The sequence below is a fragment of the Fukomys damarensis genome, unplaced genomic scaffold (assembly GCF_012274545.1).
Source record: "Fukomys damarensis isolate Sample0158 unplaced genomic scaffold, DMR_v1.0_HiC HiC_scaffold_21, whole genome shotgun sequence".
Classification (NCBI taxonomy): Eukaryota; Metazoa; Chordata; class Mammalia; order Rodentia; family Bathyergidae; genus Fukomys; species Fukomys damarensis.
The window spans coordinates 21,002,073-21,015,824 of NW_022900933.1; the positions used below are offsets into that span (position 1 = coordinate 21,002,073).

General features: G+C 39.2%; 1 protein-coding gene and 1 pseudogene across 36 annotated transcripts in view; one reads left to right on the forward strand and one right to left on the reverse strand.

The window, feature by feature from the left end:
• The window catches only part of Nrxn3 (neurexin 3), a 1,525,607-nt gene that overhangs the window by 1,138,175 nt on the left and 373,680 nt on the right, over nucleotides 1–13,752 (forward strand). The window lies entirely within an intron of this gene.
• Nucleotides 6,234–13,752, reverse strand: part of LOC104877209 — a 19,976-nt pseudogene continuing 12,457 nt past the window's right edge.

Below are 13,752 nucleotides of genomic sequence, written 5' to 3' on the forward strand. Positions count from 1 at the left end.
GTACTTCTTTTTACTGTGAGGAGGAGAGTCAAGTTGGATTTTTTGGAAAACCTGCAGTTTCTCTGTCAGCCTTTCAGTGACTGCTGGGATGTGTCTATGTTGATCATTTCAGCTTTTTTCCCCCTGCTAGTCATAGATTCATAATAGCAATGAAGTATTCTTTCTAAAAAAACTTGAGTGCTTTAACAGTACCTCACTTAATTGTCCAAATAATCTTAAGTATTAGAGAATATTGTTTCAATTTTTATAAATTAGGAAATTAGCAATCAGGAAGTAAATAGAAAGCTATCCAGTTAGTAAACAGAGAAATTGCAACACTAACTCAGGTCTTGTTTCAAGTACTATCGTTTTGCAGAGAAAGAAAAAAAAAAAAAGATTTTGAGACAGATGAACCATTTGACAGAAGGTCTTGATACCATGGCTGCAAGACAGAAAAACGATTTTTTCAGGGTCACGTAGCAAATATGAGGCAGACCTGACTCCAGGTCCTGGGTCTGGATTCCTAGTTGAGAGTGCTTTCACCGTCCCCAGAATATTTGCGTCTTTCTTATCATTTGTGTGTCCAGTAGAGAAGGAGGCAAGAAAGAGAAATAGGTGGGGAGCAAAGACAGCTAGAGATGGAGATGGGGGTCAGAATGAAATGCAGGGATGAGGCTGAGAGAAAAAAGAATGAACTCGTATATAAAAGCTACATTCAGCGTAGGTACCTGGGGTGGTCTGTGTAGAAGACCAGAACTTTCCATCCTTGAACGCATTTCTTGCAGAAATAACTGTAACCATTCATCAGTGAGGTATCTGTCCTTCCTCCCATTCCACCACACGCTGACACTGGTGATGGCCGTGGACACAGTGTACAATAGAGGGTGACAGTGTCTCTGACCTCCTCCGGGGTGACTGTGGCACTACTGTCACCATTTATAGCAGCCCTCTCTCTCCGGGCCTGGCCGAGGATCACAGGTCCACAAGGCCTCCATATCAGAGCCTGTTTGCTTCCTTGGTAGACTTCACAGAGGAATCGTCTCCCATAGAGGCATTTTCTTGACATTTTGACGTTTGTTCACAGAAAGGCAGACGGCTGGCCACAGGCCCAGTCATCAGGCCCATCAGAATCAAACTGTATTTTCTGAGCGTCTGTCGATAGAGTGTGCATGAGATTATTATTGTTTGCCAACGCTCTATTGATCTTGGCTTTGTGGAGCTCAAAGTCTGTTTATAGCCACCTATAAAAATGAACGGCCACTTCTTTTACTGAAGGTTAACGTGGTGTGTTTATTTAATTGAATAGAGGTAGTTTTGTGTTTTCTAAATGTCATTATTAATAAATTTCCACAGGATTCTGTGTGACTGGTTTGTGGGGGTTGAGGAGAAGAGGGTGGGTGTAAGGGGTGGGGTTGTTGGGATTTGGAGTGCTGGAGGCGAGAGATGAAAGACAGAATCTTGGATATAATAGTAGAGTAACTTCCCTATATAGAAGCACTATAACAATATCCTTACTTTACATTAGTGTTGTTTCTTAAACTTGTCAGTAAACATTCTCCCCTGAATATTTTATTCTTTTGCCTGCCTCTGTCTTTGTTCTTTTTGGCTTCCCCCACAAAAAATGTTTTAAAGTGAAACTGAGCATTTTAGTGTGGTCTGAGATTTGGGGGTTTAGTATTTTTCATTATTGTTTCATTACTTCTCCCTCTTCTATAGGCAATTTGACAGAAATGGCTAGAATTTGGAGTCATCTCAGAAAGGGGTAGACACTGGCAATCCCATTGACCAGCTTTTAAAGAAACAGATTATTACTACCTGGAGGGACGATACAAGCAGCCTTTCCCTAAGCATTTGGAAGAGCTGGAAACTCTTCAGTTTCAGAAACTGTGGAACTCAGTTTCATTTTTCAGAATACTAGGTAGAAAGCAGAGACTCCAGTCAGCCATTTGAATGTTCTAAATAAAAACATAACAATAATTCAATGGATTATTTTTTCAGCTTCCTCCCAAACCTTTGTCCATGAAAAACGTGAGAAATTTCCATTTTTAAAGCTTTGCTCTTTCCATCTTCCTCAGACTCTTTAGCAGGGGGAAACAAAAAAGTACTGCCGAGGATTTAGGTCAGTGGTTCCGCCACCTGTCTTGCAAGCGCACGGACCCCAGTTCAATACCCAGTACCAAAAAAAAAAAGTACTATTGAAACATACATGTGAATGAATGGTGATCTAAAAAAAAAAAAAAAAAAGTAGTTTCAAGGCACCATTTATCTATTCAAGGAATCACCGAGTTTCTGGTAGGACCAGCCTCTGCACTGGATGATACAACTAGAAAAAAAATAGCAGGATAAGGTCTTTTAATCCAGGATCCCATTCTCTGTCTCTGTTCCTTTGTGAATATGTGCATGTGTGTGTCCTGATGGGGTGGATGCCTATGTAAATATTTAACGATATTACGTATGTATTACAATAACTGTGCCCTAAAAGTGTGTGTGTATGTATATATATATGGCTCCGATCAGGATGCACCCTTGTAGCATCTGCCAAAAGGAATACATTCCTGTCTTGTTCATTCCCAAGTCTAATCTTGATTAAAGTCTGATTTCAAATGATCAACCCAGTTTTTGAATTTTTGATCAGATTCCTTCAAGAGCCCATCAGAAAATACAAAGTTCTCAAGCACTTTACTCAAGAAAAAGCTATCTCAAAATACCTGGGTATCCCAGGTCATTCTTTTAAACATACAAACAAAAATCAATTTGGGACAAGAATTGGGACTGTGTAACTTTTTCTTTTAAATGAGGCAAAATGAGAAAAATGACAAGTAAGCAGCACTGAGGATTAAAATCACAAGATGATTTTCCTTCATATGAATTAAGTACTGGAAATCTTCTTAGTTCTGAATTTGAAACAGGTCTGTGAAAGCCTACATCAAGAGTAATGCAGTAGAAAAGAACAAGACAGGAGTTGGGGACAGGAGTTGGCAGGTGTGTTCCTGAAGAGAACACTTTCAATACAGAACATTATACTTTGCTAATTAATTTTTACTTTTTATGAACAGATTATTAAATTCTTGTGAGGAAACTGAGATTTTAGCGATCTCTAGGAAGATGTTGCTGATATAACATTAAATTAGCGCTGTGCATTTTGAGGCCCCTACTGGTTGTTCTCCCTCTGGCTGTTCTCTTTAACACCACATACAACCTAGTTAGAGGTGGCATAAAAATCACAGAATTTGATTTTCTTCTTTCAGAGTTAGGCAAACAAAGATGCACACACTTGGTCTATCTAAGATGCCAGACACTGATTCTGAGAAATTGATTTGAGTTTAATTCGGGTCCAGGGGCTGATCTCTCTCTAGATAAGCTGACCTACTTCTCCTATTCAACAATAGGACTGCTTTTCTGGCTCCTATTATCTGACAAAATAACAGTAGGGAGTCGTGATTAGGAGCACTCCCTCTGGAGTAAGATTTTTCTGGGTTTCAATCATTTGCTGGATGGTCTTGGCCAAATTTCTTAACCTGTTTCAGCATTAGTTTCCTCACCCATAAAACAGGAGGCCCAAGACTTCTGATATGAGCCATTTAAAGGTAAAAGGGAAACCACCCAGTACAGAGCCTAACACAAAATATGATTTTATAAATCTTAGCTATTGTTATCAAGCTGGTTATTTCAATAGGCTTTTGCCCAGATTGCCTGTGCCCGAAGTTGCTATTATGATGGCAAATGATAGCAGTCAAAGGTACCCCAAGCCCTCTGCAGATGTGTGCACATCTGGCCTGTTGTCTTACACTTCGATCAGTACAAATCCATCATCATCACCAATTGAAATAACCAGAAAACTCTTAAAAAGTCAGTCAGTATGTAAGGAAATATATTTTCAACTTTTTTCATCAAACATCCAATCATCCCTATTTCTTTTTTGAGGGGGAGGGTGGCTCAACTACAAGAATGGTACAAGAGTCAAGCCAAACAATCATCCCTATTTCTTTTTTGAGGGGGAGGGTGGCTCAACTACAAGAATGGTACAAGAGTCAGGGAAGACAAATTCCACTTTTCTGCATCTGGACTGATATTTAAAGCTGCCTTAGTGAAGCCTTCTGGTATCTTGAAAACAAGGTATAACTTGCTCGTGAGAATTTTGCTACTCTGCAGCCTACAGTCCAGGTCCCTAGAAAGTGATGACATATTCACTGTATCATGGTAGATTCCTCACTTCTCAGAGAAGGATTTGCTTGCCTAAAACATCAACAGGCTTATTTGTACAAGTGGTAGTTATGCTCTGGATTATTGCATCTAGGTTTCCCATGTGACCAGCCTAGAACCAAAGTGAAAGGTTGGCCTGAACTATGGCAGGCAAAAGCAAAGTTAATCAATCCTGAAGGTCGAACACCTTGCTGCACCTCCTTCTATCTTCATGTATTCCTCCCTTCTTCACTTGTTGCTTGTACATCCTTAGTACTAACACTCATTAGCAATACTTGGTCCTGCTGGTTGGATGAATAATTTTCTGTTTTCTTCAATAGGAAAGTACTCTAGATACCCTGTAGCTGTCTCCACTGAGAGTCCCTGAAGTTTGAAATGAAATAATGAAATTATTGCCTAAGAAAAAGTGACTTAGAGATAAGTTTTGTTTTTTACTAATTAGTTCACCTATCTTGCTGTTCTTTTACTCATAACTATTTACCAATAAATAGTTCTTGATCTTGTTTAGGAGCCTATAGACTTTTGCTGCCATCATATGTCAGGTGTGTTAGTCAACAAACACAGATCGTTTTCCCCAAAAGATGAGCATTTTGCTCTATGACCCGTCTTCATGGTGTGAACACACAGAATTATGTCCCTGTGGCATAGGAGCTGTTACACACCGTGACCTGTGGCTCTCAACCCCGTTTTCAAAGCCAGGTCTAAATGCCTAAATGAGCAGAAGACTTTAGCTTTTATTAGCAACCTGCAAACTAAAGAAGAGACATTTAAAATATATGCTTCCTGTCTTGGAAATGAAAGAGCTGCAGCATCTACCTATCACTGGCAAGTTGCAGCAGAGAATACCTGGCATTAGCCCTCTCCCATGAGTTTGCAAATTTGTATGACACTTGGAGAATTGATTAGGTAGAGAATTACTTTTCAACCAGAGAAGGGACAATCTCTGACACTTTCCACTGTTCCTATACCTCAACTAGTTTTTGTTTAAAAAATCAAACTTTTGGAATCTGCTATAGAAAGAATATTGATTTTTTTTTAGCTGACCCAAATAGATTTTTAAAGGTAATTTTTTAATGGTAATTTGTATGTTAATATACTGTTCTTGTTTTAGCCAGCATCAAATAAAAACTGATAAAATTTTTAAAATCCATCAAGAATTTAAAAATAGCCATAGATAGATCAAAAATAAAATATATTGACAGCCTACAGCAGACATGAAACCCCAAAAAATGAACTTTAAAAGAAATAAATGTAAAGTTCTGTATTTGGATTATATAAATCAACTTTGCAAGTAGTAGATTTATGGGATCTGAGTTAACAGAACTTTATACAAAACAAGGTCTGAAAGTTTTAATTGTCTATAAGCTTGAAATCAACCAACTTTACTTTAAAAATAAGCAGCAAAAGAAAAAAAAAACTAAGTAGCCATCAACTCTGCTAATTGACTTCTAATCTATTCCTAAATTATGTTGACTTTCCATCTGAAATGTGTCTTCTTCCTCTCTTAATTTTCTCTTCAGTGATCCTGTCATAGACCTTGTTAACCTTTACCTGACAGGAGCTTATTACTGGTCTCCTTGCTTCTTTTCTTCCCACATCAATTTGTCCTCTGCGTGCTGCCAAACTTACCCTTGATAAAATGGGGTCTGACACATCCTTGCCAAGTGAGCAGGGCTCCACTGTTTCTCTATGATTACTGGGTCGATTATTCCCCAAGGAGTGGGGTTCTTTCACGTAATATCGCATCTCTACCAATTTCTCTTCATTTTTGTATCGAGCACATGTGATTTCTTGAAGATGTGGCATGAACTCATCTGTCTTGGACCACAACATTCTGAAATTACTGTGTATTTTTCAAGTTTCCTTTCCTTTGTTCAAGATCTTTTTAAAAAATTTATCTTTCCCATTTTATCTTCCACTGTTTTTGAGCCATGAGGTATAAATGTCTTCTCTTTCGAAAGACAACTTGGTAGCTTGCTGCCCAACTCCAGGAGAAATCAGTGTTTCCCTTAGTGCTGCCCCCTGCCTTGTTTGTTTGTTTTTTCAATATACACAATGCAGTGATAGCAAATTAATTTATTTAGTATTTTTTCCATTCCATATCATCAGGAGGACTGATTTCAACTTTCCTTTTACCTACATCAGACCAGTTGGTATTCAAAACTGTACCACCAGACTCCATAAGTGATTTGTTTATGGCACGTTTGACTTCATCAGAGTCATCTGAATAGATCTGCTGAAATAACTTGTTTAAAGCTGTATCACCTTCCAACTCCTCATTCTTTTCTTCTTCTTTGATCTCGCCAACCAATTTATCCCAGTTTCTTGTATAACGAGATGATGATGGATACAGGTTCTTTATCTGCTAAGAACCGTTTTGACGTAGGCACATTCCCTTACCCCTCTAGCTTTTCCCGTCTCACAGCCTCTGGATTTTCTATTTTAACTGAAAAGTACTTTGAATGTGCTCTGTTCTGGTATTATAGGATGCAGCAGTCTCAGTTTCAAATTGTAGTCCTCTCCAGAAGAAAGTTTCACCAAAGCAGACAACTCTTTTTCTGAAAATTCCACATTTACATCATTCTTCTGAACATTCTTAATCATAAGCGTTATGACAACTTGAGATTCTGTTTGATACCAAACATACCTGATTTTTGATCAAGTCCTCGCCTCAGATTCTTATTCATTCTGTGCTTCTTGGCATCTTTCAATTCAGATGATAAAATTAGCATCTGCACTCCCTAATTTCTGTCCTTCTGTAAAAGTTTCTAGAGCAGCAGCATAGTTCTTTTCACGGTATTCACATATCCCTTTTCTCAGCATAGCAGTGGAATTATTGGGGTTGAGTTTGAGAGTTTTTGCAACAGCAAGGCCATCACAGCAATTCCCAAGGAGAATGTGACAGTAAGCTCTTTTGACAGTAATACTGCACATCATCCGGTTTCTGTTCCAAAGCCTTAGCCAGCTCCTCTAATGCTGCCTGGGGGTCCTCGCCGATCAGACTGAGAAGCTCTGAAAGCACCGCTGGGCTGTTGCAGGTCCTGCTTCAGCCTTGGCCACCCTTAAGTTACTGATGCAGCTGCTTAAGACGCTGCCGCCGCCCAAGGGGGACTCTTCTGGAGAAACACCAACCCAGCTTCTGTCCTAAATGCCCCCTGCCTTTGTTACAGAATGTAAGGTGTTATTATCCTCTGTTTGACTGACTGGGAGCATCTGTGTTTCTTCTGTCACATAGATTGTATTAGGTATTAGTATCAAAGGTATCTCTCTTCTTATGTCACCCTGTCCAATCACACACATCATTTCATAGTTTGGGTTGACATCCTTAATATTCTCTAGTTTTTTGCAATATTTGCTTTTCTGTTATCAAGAATAATGATGCAGTGATCATAATATAAATTCTACGCTATGAGGCTTTGCCTCAAGGACACACATTTAAAGATCACGAGGTCTTTCTGTCATGATTCTGAGTGTCAGTCAGCTTTGTCTGGTGGTCTTCAGAATCCTTTGTGATGACACATTTTACCAAGATTCAAGGACATGAAACCCTGGCTCCTGGGTTTTCAAACTGTAGTTTATAGAAGGAACTGTGCAGAGTGAAGTTAAAGGAAGTGTCAGAAGTGTCTTATGAATTTTTCTCCTTTTGTCATTCACTTTCATCTTAATTTACAGTCATATATTTCCATATATTTCTCGTTACTTTTTGCTTTCCCCTGGCACTTATAATGTAATCTTGCCAGTGCAATTCTGCATTCCAAATTTATAGTGCAATAAAAGCAAGAGGTTGGATCTATTGTCCTTCATAATTCAGAAGAAAGGAAGTCCCCATGAAGCAATGTCGGTATTTTGGAATACCAGGTGTTCAGCAATTTAAACATGTTGAGGAATTTCCAAATTTCTTTCTAAGAAAAATTCAGGTTTTTGTTCTTTCTGTAAAAGAGTTGGTTGTTACATACTTGGAAATCTTAAAAGGAAAATGGAGATTCATTGAGGCACCCTGGTTGATTTGAACCTGGATTCCAATCACAAAGCCAACTACACCAAGATAATCCTTAAGGTTAGGAGAATAAGTAGGTGTTCAAAGAATTTGTAATGGAAGTTTTTTCCCTTCTTCATTCTTTTGACTGCCATCATTTTCTTTTAAATTGTGGATAGTCTTTGGTGTATTTTCAGGTTCACAGGGTGTTTTCAAAATGTTCATTTTAAGTCAATAGCAGTGAAATCCAAACTCTCTTATTTATTATTCAGGTTTTTAAAACTCAGTACTTTAGAGCGAATATATTCTAGGTTCATATTATCTAACATCTACTAAATAGTGGTACTATGAAGCAAGGAGGGATAGAAAGGAAGCAGAGAAGTAAGATTTTTTTAATACATGGCATCATTTTATGTGGGGGTGATACTGGCCCATTTGGATGCTTACTGTTTTTAGTTATTTTTATTCACACTCACCAGTTTTGATCTAGCAGGTTTGTCTGACACTTCATTCAATGCAGCATAGCCCCTGTTCATTTGGAACTCTCCAGACCACCTGATTTACTCATTATCACAATGAGTAGTTTCTTTGTGGAGCATGCATAGAACATCGCGTCCCATTTTTCAAAATGGAAAAGTTGGGCTTCTGTCACCTGAAACACTTGAAAATATTTCTGATGCCGTGTCCTCAATCTGCACCTGCAGAATGGGATAACTGAGGCCTAGTGACCAGAGTCTGCATTTTACAGCCTTTACAACTACATTTGCCTGTAGACTCACCGATAGCAGGTAGCACTAATCACACAAGACTCATTTTCTGTTTAACTTGTAGACAGTAATGACTAGATGCAATGCCATTTTCTGAAACAAAGCCAGTGGCATGTGATACTGTGAAATCTCTGGCACTCACTCTCCAATATCCACATGTGCCCCTCTTGGCTTTTGATTAAAAATGAAGAATGGGATTCAGCCAGTGACAGCCATGAGCACAGGTGCACAATTTGGGAAAATGTGACCGACTCTAAAAAGAATCAAGCCAAAGTCAAAGAAGTTTAATAAAAATGTAAATCCCCTTACAACTGGGCCCATGTTTCTGTCTCTCAATGAACACCTGTCATCTGCTAAATAATGACCAGGCCCCTCAGCATGGGTCAGGCAAGCCAAAGGGCCCACGGTGGATGGCCCTGTTAGACCTTTTAAAACAAACACTCCATTTAACAAGTAGAAATTTGTGTCACTAGTGCAGGTATGGAACAGTGAAATTTCGTCATGAGAGATAACACGCAGATGAATTGAGGGAGCAGTTTTCATGCTACCTTGAATCACGTTCCCTGGAAACTGTCACTGAGATGGAGACGGTGGGCAGAAGTTTCTCTGGGGAAGGCGCTGGGCTATGGAGTTGGAGGCAGCAGGCATGGGTAGAGCCAGAGGGGTCATGTGGACTGAGATGAGGTGCAGGAGAAGCCTCAACTTTTCCCAGCATGAATGCAGGAGTTCAGTTGTATTTTCTGAGGTTACTTAAATTGAGTAAAAGGAGCTAAGATTTTGTCTCCTCTACCTCATCCAACCATTCATGCATTATCGAGGCACCTTCCTCTGAGGCTGGTTACAAAGAGGGATTTAGTTGTGATCAGGGAACAGGAAGCATACCACAGATCTGGGGAAATGAGGGTGCCAATCTTGGAGGAGGAATCCAGTAACACATCTATTACAACTAAATATCTGATTCAAGGCCAGAAACGATGGCACTCAGAGCCACAGCAGGCCTCTGATCTTCCACAGTCTGCTGAATGCTCCTGACAGTCCACTGAAGTGATCGTGCTAAGGAAGGAAATGATTAGAAGTAATTTGCTGAGGGACCAGGGTTGCATTTTGAGCTGTCAGCAAGTAATGAAGCAAGAATGTCAATCGACAGGTGAATCAAAGATGGGGCAGAAGGAAAGGAGGAGGAAATTTACTCTAAGAAAAGCAATTGCTTTAATTGAGACTTGTGATGAGATAAGTAGAGAAAGTTTGCAGTAAGCTAGAGATTCCTAAGAAAGAAAAATAACTTTTTATATGTGCTTAGAGGAAGTGGGACAGGAGAGGTGTTGTGGAATAGTATCTTGCTTATAAAGTCAAGTATCAAAGCTACATTTGCATAAACTATAACCTTCAAATAAAGGATCCCCTGTCTATATTTGACCTAGCAGTGAATACTTCTTTCTTCGCTTATTGATCAGTGAAGGTGCAAAACTCCAAAAGATAAATATATTTAATTTTTCTAGAAAGGAAGAGAGGCTGTCCTTGATTGAAACAATAGGGAATGGATTTTTTTTTATTATTTTATTTTTTTTTACCCAGTGAAATGTGTTCCGCATGGAGTGACCTCTGACCATTGCTTCCTTGTGTCTAAAGGAAGTTACAACATTTCTCATGGCAGTGATCCTTTTCCATTGAGTATTCATTGCTCCCAAAAGTGCCTGAATCAGCTAAACTACTGAGATTATAAGTATGTGTGAAATGAAAGTGCTTTTGTAATAAAAGGCCATTTATATGAATGTGTGCAGAAACTGGCAGAAAGTACTTTTCTCTCTCTGATGTCTTTCTTGATAGCAATAGTAATAGGACATTGAGGTTGTTGTCTTCTTCCTCTTCTTGTCTTTCTCCTCCCCAACTCTGCTCCTGCTTCTCCTTTTTCATTGCTTTTGATTGGCGAAAGACTTCAGCCATCCACAGCGCCAATGCTGGAAGACGGACTAGAGCTGGAGCAGAGGCCCCATGGATATATTTTCTAATTATAATAATTATTGAGCTGGTTGTGCATTTTCAGACTGCTCACCCAGCTGCTTGTCCCCAGATGGTTTCTATTTCAGTAGTGATCTTTCTTCTTCCTCCTCCTCCACCTCTCCCCAGTCCCCACATTCTGAGTGGCCAACTTCTTCTCAAGTATAGTGCCTACTTAAGTGATCTTGATGGCCTAAGGAAACTCATATTCTGCTTTTGTTAGGCATCCTAGAGAAAAAGAGGACTGAAAAACTGTCTGGTTTGGTTAGAATTTGTCCTTTTGCATGCAAGTGAAGACTGATGTTACACTAATCATTGCTGTTGATTACTAACTGAATCAAGTCCTCTCTATTCTACAAAATAAATATGTTTTGAATTTATTATGTGCTTTCCATTCAGAAATTCCCTTTATGGTTTATGCTATCGTCTTCCAGGCTTTTTTGTGATATCTTTTCCACTGATCCCATTGCTTCTTTCCTGGACCCATCTTAACATCTTACATACTCTTGCCAAATTAAACCGTCTACATCGCATCCCTGATTATGTATGGGAAATCCTTTTCTCATTTCCATTAAATAGTAACCTACGTTGTTTAGTAAAACATACAAAGCCCTTCAGAATCTGTCTCCAGCCTACCTAGGTTGGTTTTCTTTCTTTCCTCTCCAAGCTGCTCCTACACACACTTGCACTCCTTGCTGTTTGTGTTGTGTTTTGCTTTAAAATTTCTGAGCTGCTTACATCCTGCCATTCATGGTCCTTTGCACCTCAGTGCTTTTGCACGTGTAGTTCCTATAGTTTGCAACAGTCTTCAGGATGAACAGTGACACTTCAAGAAATACCATTGCATCAATTTCAGAAACTTAATTGTCATTCTGATGAATAGCTCCCACTGTTTTCCCCAGGCTATTTTTTATAAGTAAGGAGGATTCACACGTTAATCCTGAGCTGTGCTAAAACAAAGCGTCATCTGAGAACCCATTAAACTTCTATTTTAAATACTCGGACTGTCTTAAAAATTGAATTTGTAGTGTCTTTGCTGCAGCATCTTCTCAGACAACAAAATTGATCGTGTTAGATCAGCCCAAGATCGTGTTGTTCCCTTCCCCAGTGGTTTCTAGGACAGCAGAAGAGATGCAGGGATGAGAACACGTGGCAGAACCCTTAGTGCCGTTCAGAACCATGTGCCTGTGCATGAAGTGACAGTGAGCTACTGCTAACCACGCAATTTGTTGTTCTCTGGAGTGACTTGAGCATGAGTATCTTTGTGCCCAGCCAAGAGAAATAAGCACCTTGAATTGTAAATTTGAAGAACTGATTCCTCAACCTAGGGTTGTCCTTGTATAAAATGAGATTTTTAGATTTAAATGTTCTAAAGCTTTCTTTCCACTGTTTTCATTAGTTAACATATCTGTATGAAACAATGCTGGTGCATTGTCCCCACCACCTTCTTTGGATTCTCTTTTTTACCATCTTTGTATATTTCTACCTTTATAATGCCTTCTCTTCCAAAACCAGGTTTTATTTAGAGGAAAATTGTCCTCACTTTACCGCTCTCTTGCTTCTAGTTAAAAACCTCTCAGGTACGAGACACAAGAATCACTGCTACTTTTAGAACTTTACATGAGAATACACTCTTGTTTGATTTCCTCTCTTTCCTGCCCAGACTGCCCTGCAGGTCCACCTGGGACTACTTCCTAATTAAATCACTTGCACATGAACTTTTGGCTCAAGGTTTTGGACCAAATCTTCTTGCTTAATATATGTCTGTCTGTCTATCTGTCTGTCTGTCTGTCTATCATCTATCCATCATTTTTGAGTTTACTTATGGACATCTGCTTTAGATTTGAAGGAGCCATTCTGGGTAGGGTAAGTGGGAGAACAGTGTTCTTTGTCTACTTACATGTGCTTGCTGCAGTGCTTCATAAAGATGACTCCAGAGTGGTTCCATTAAAGAAATAACTCTGAGAAAGTCTTCTTTATTAATGGATAGATTTTCTGTCATGGATGTTTACCTTCCTATGAATAGTTTAGGCCAATTTTTAAGCGAGAATTTTATAACCCCTGTCATTGTTCCTAAGAGTTCCATCAATAGCTAGCTAGGTAGAGAAGTAGAAAAGGGAGAAAGGGAGAGCCGTTTTCTGCTAGTAAGCTCAACTTTTTACTTCATAAGCCTTTATTATTATTATTATTATTAATTTCTAATGAAATCTCATTGGAATGGGAAATGAAAACTGGGATTTCAGCCAAAAGTATCTTAAAAGCATTTCTGGAATTTGCATCAGCCATTTGTGTATGTATAGAATCAAAATGTGCAAAATAATAAAGAAAGGTGCCACAGAGCCTCAAAGCAGGATCCTGATGCTTCACTCTGCTGGTGCCTAGCTCATCACTCCAGAAGTGCAGTTTGTTGCAAGTTGTCTCTATCAGAGACGAAGCCTTTTGCACAGTTTGTACCTTGATGTTTGGCATGAGTCATGTACAATACATTTAAACAAGGCTTGGAAAGAAATAGAATGGCATTTCCCACTTACTTCCATGCTGTTATTTTCTCTGCAAGATTCATTCTGGCTTCTTTTGTGAATCTTCAGGTTTGATTCTACGAGCTGCTGAGACATGCAGTACCTTTGTGCCACCCACAGCAGAGAGATTTTGTGTAGTTCGTTGGATGCAGAAAGCATGTGGGTGTGTAGGTGTCTGTTGTGCGTGGTGAACTGGTTCGGTTGATGCTGTACTCACGATATCAACCGTGTTTATCACCAGGGGTTTGGCCACTCTATTCAAACACTGTTAAATTAGGTTTCAGTAGAAATTAAACGTTAATAACATATA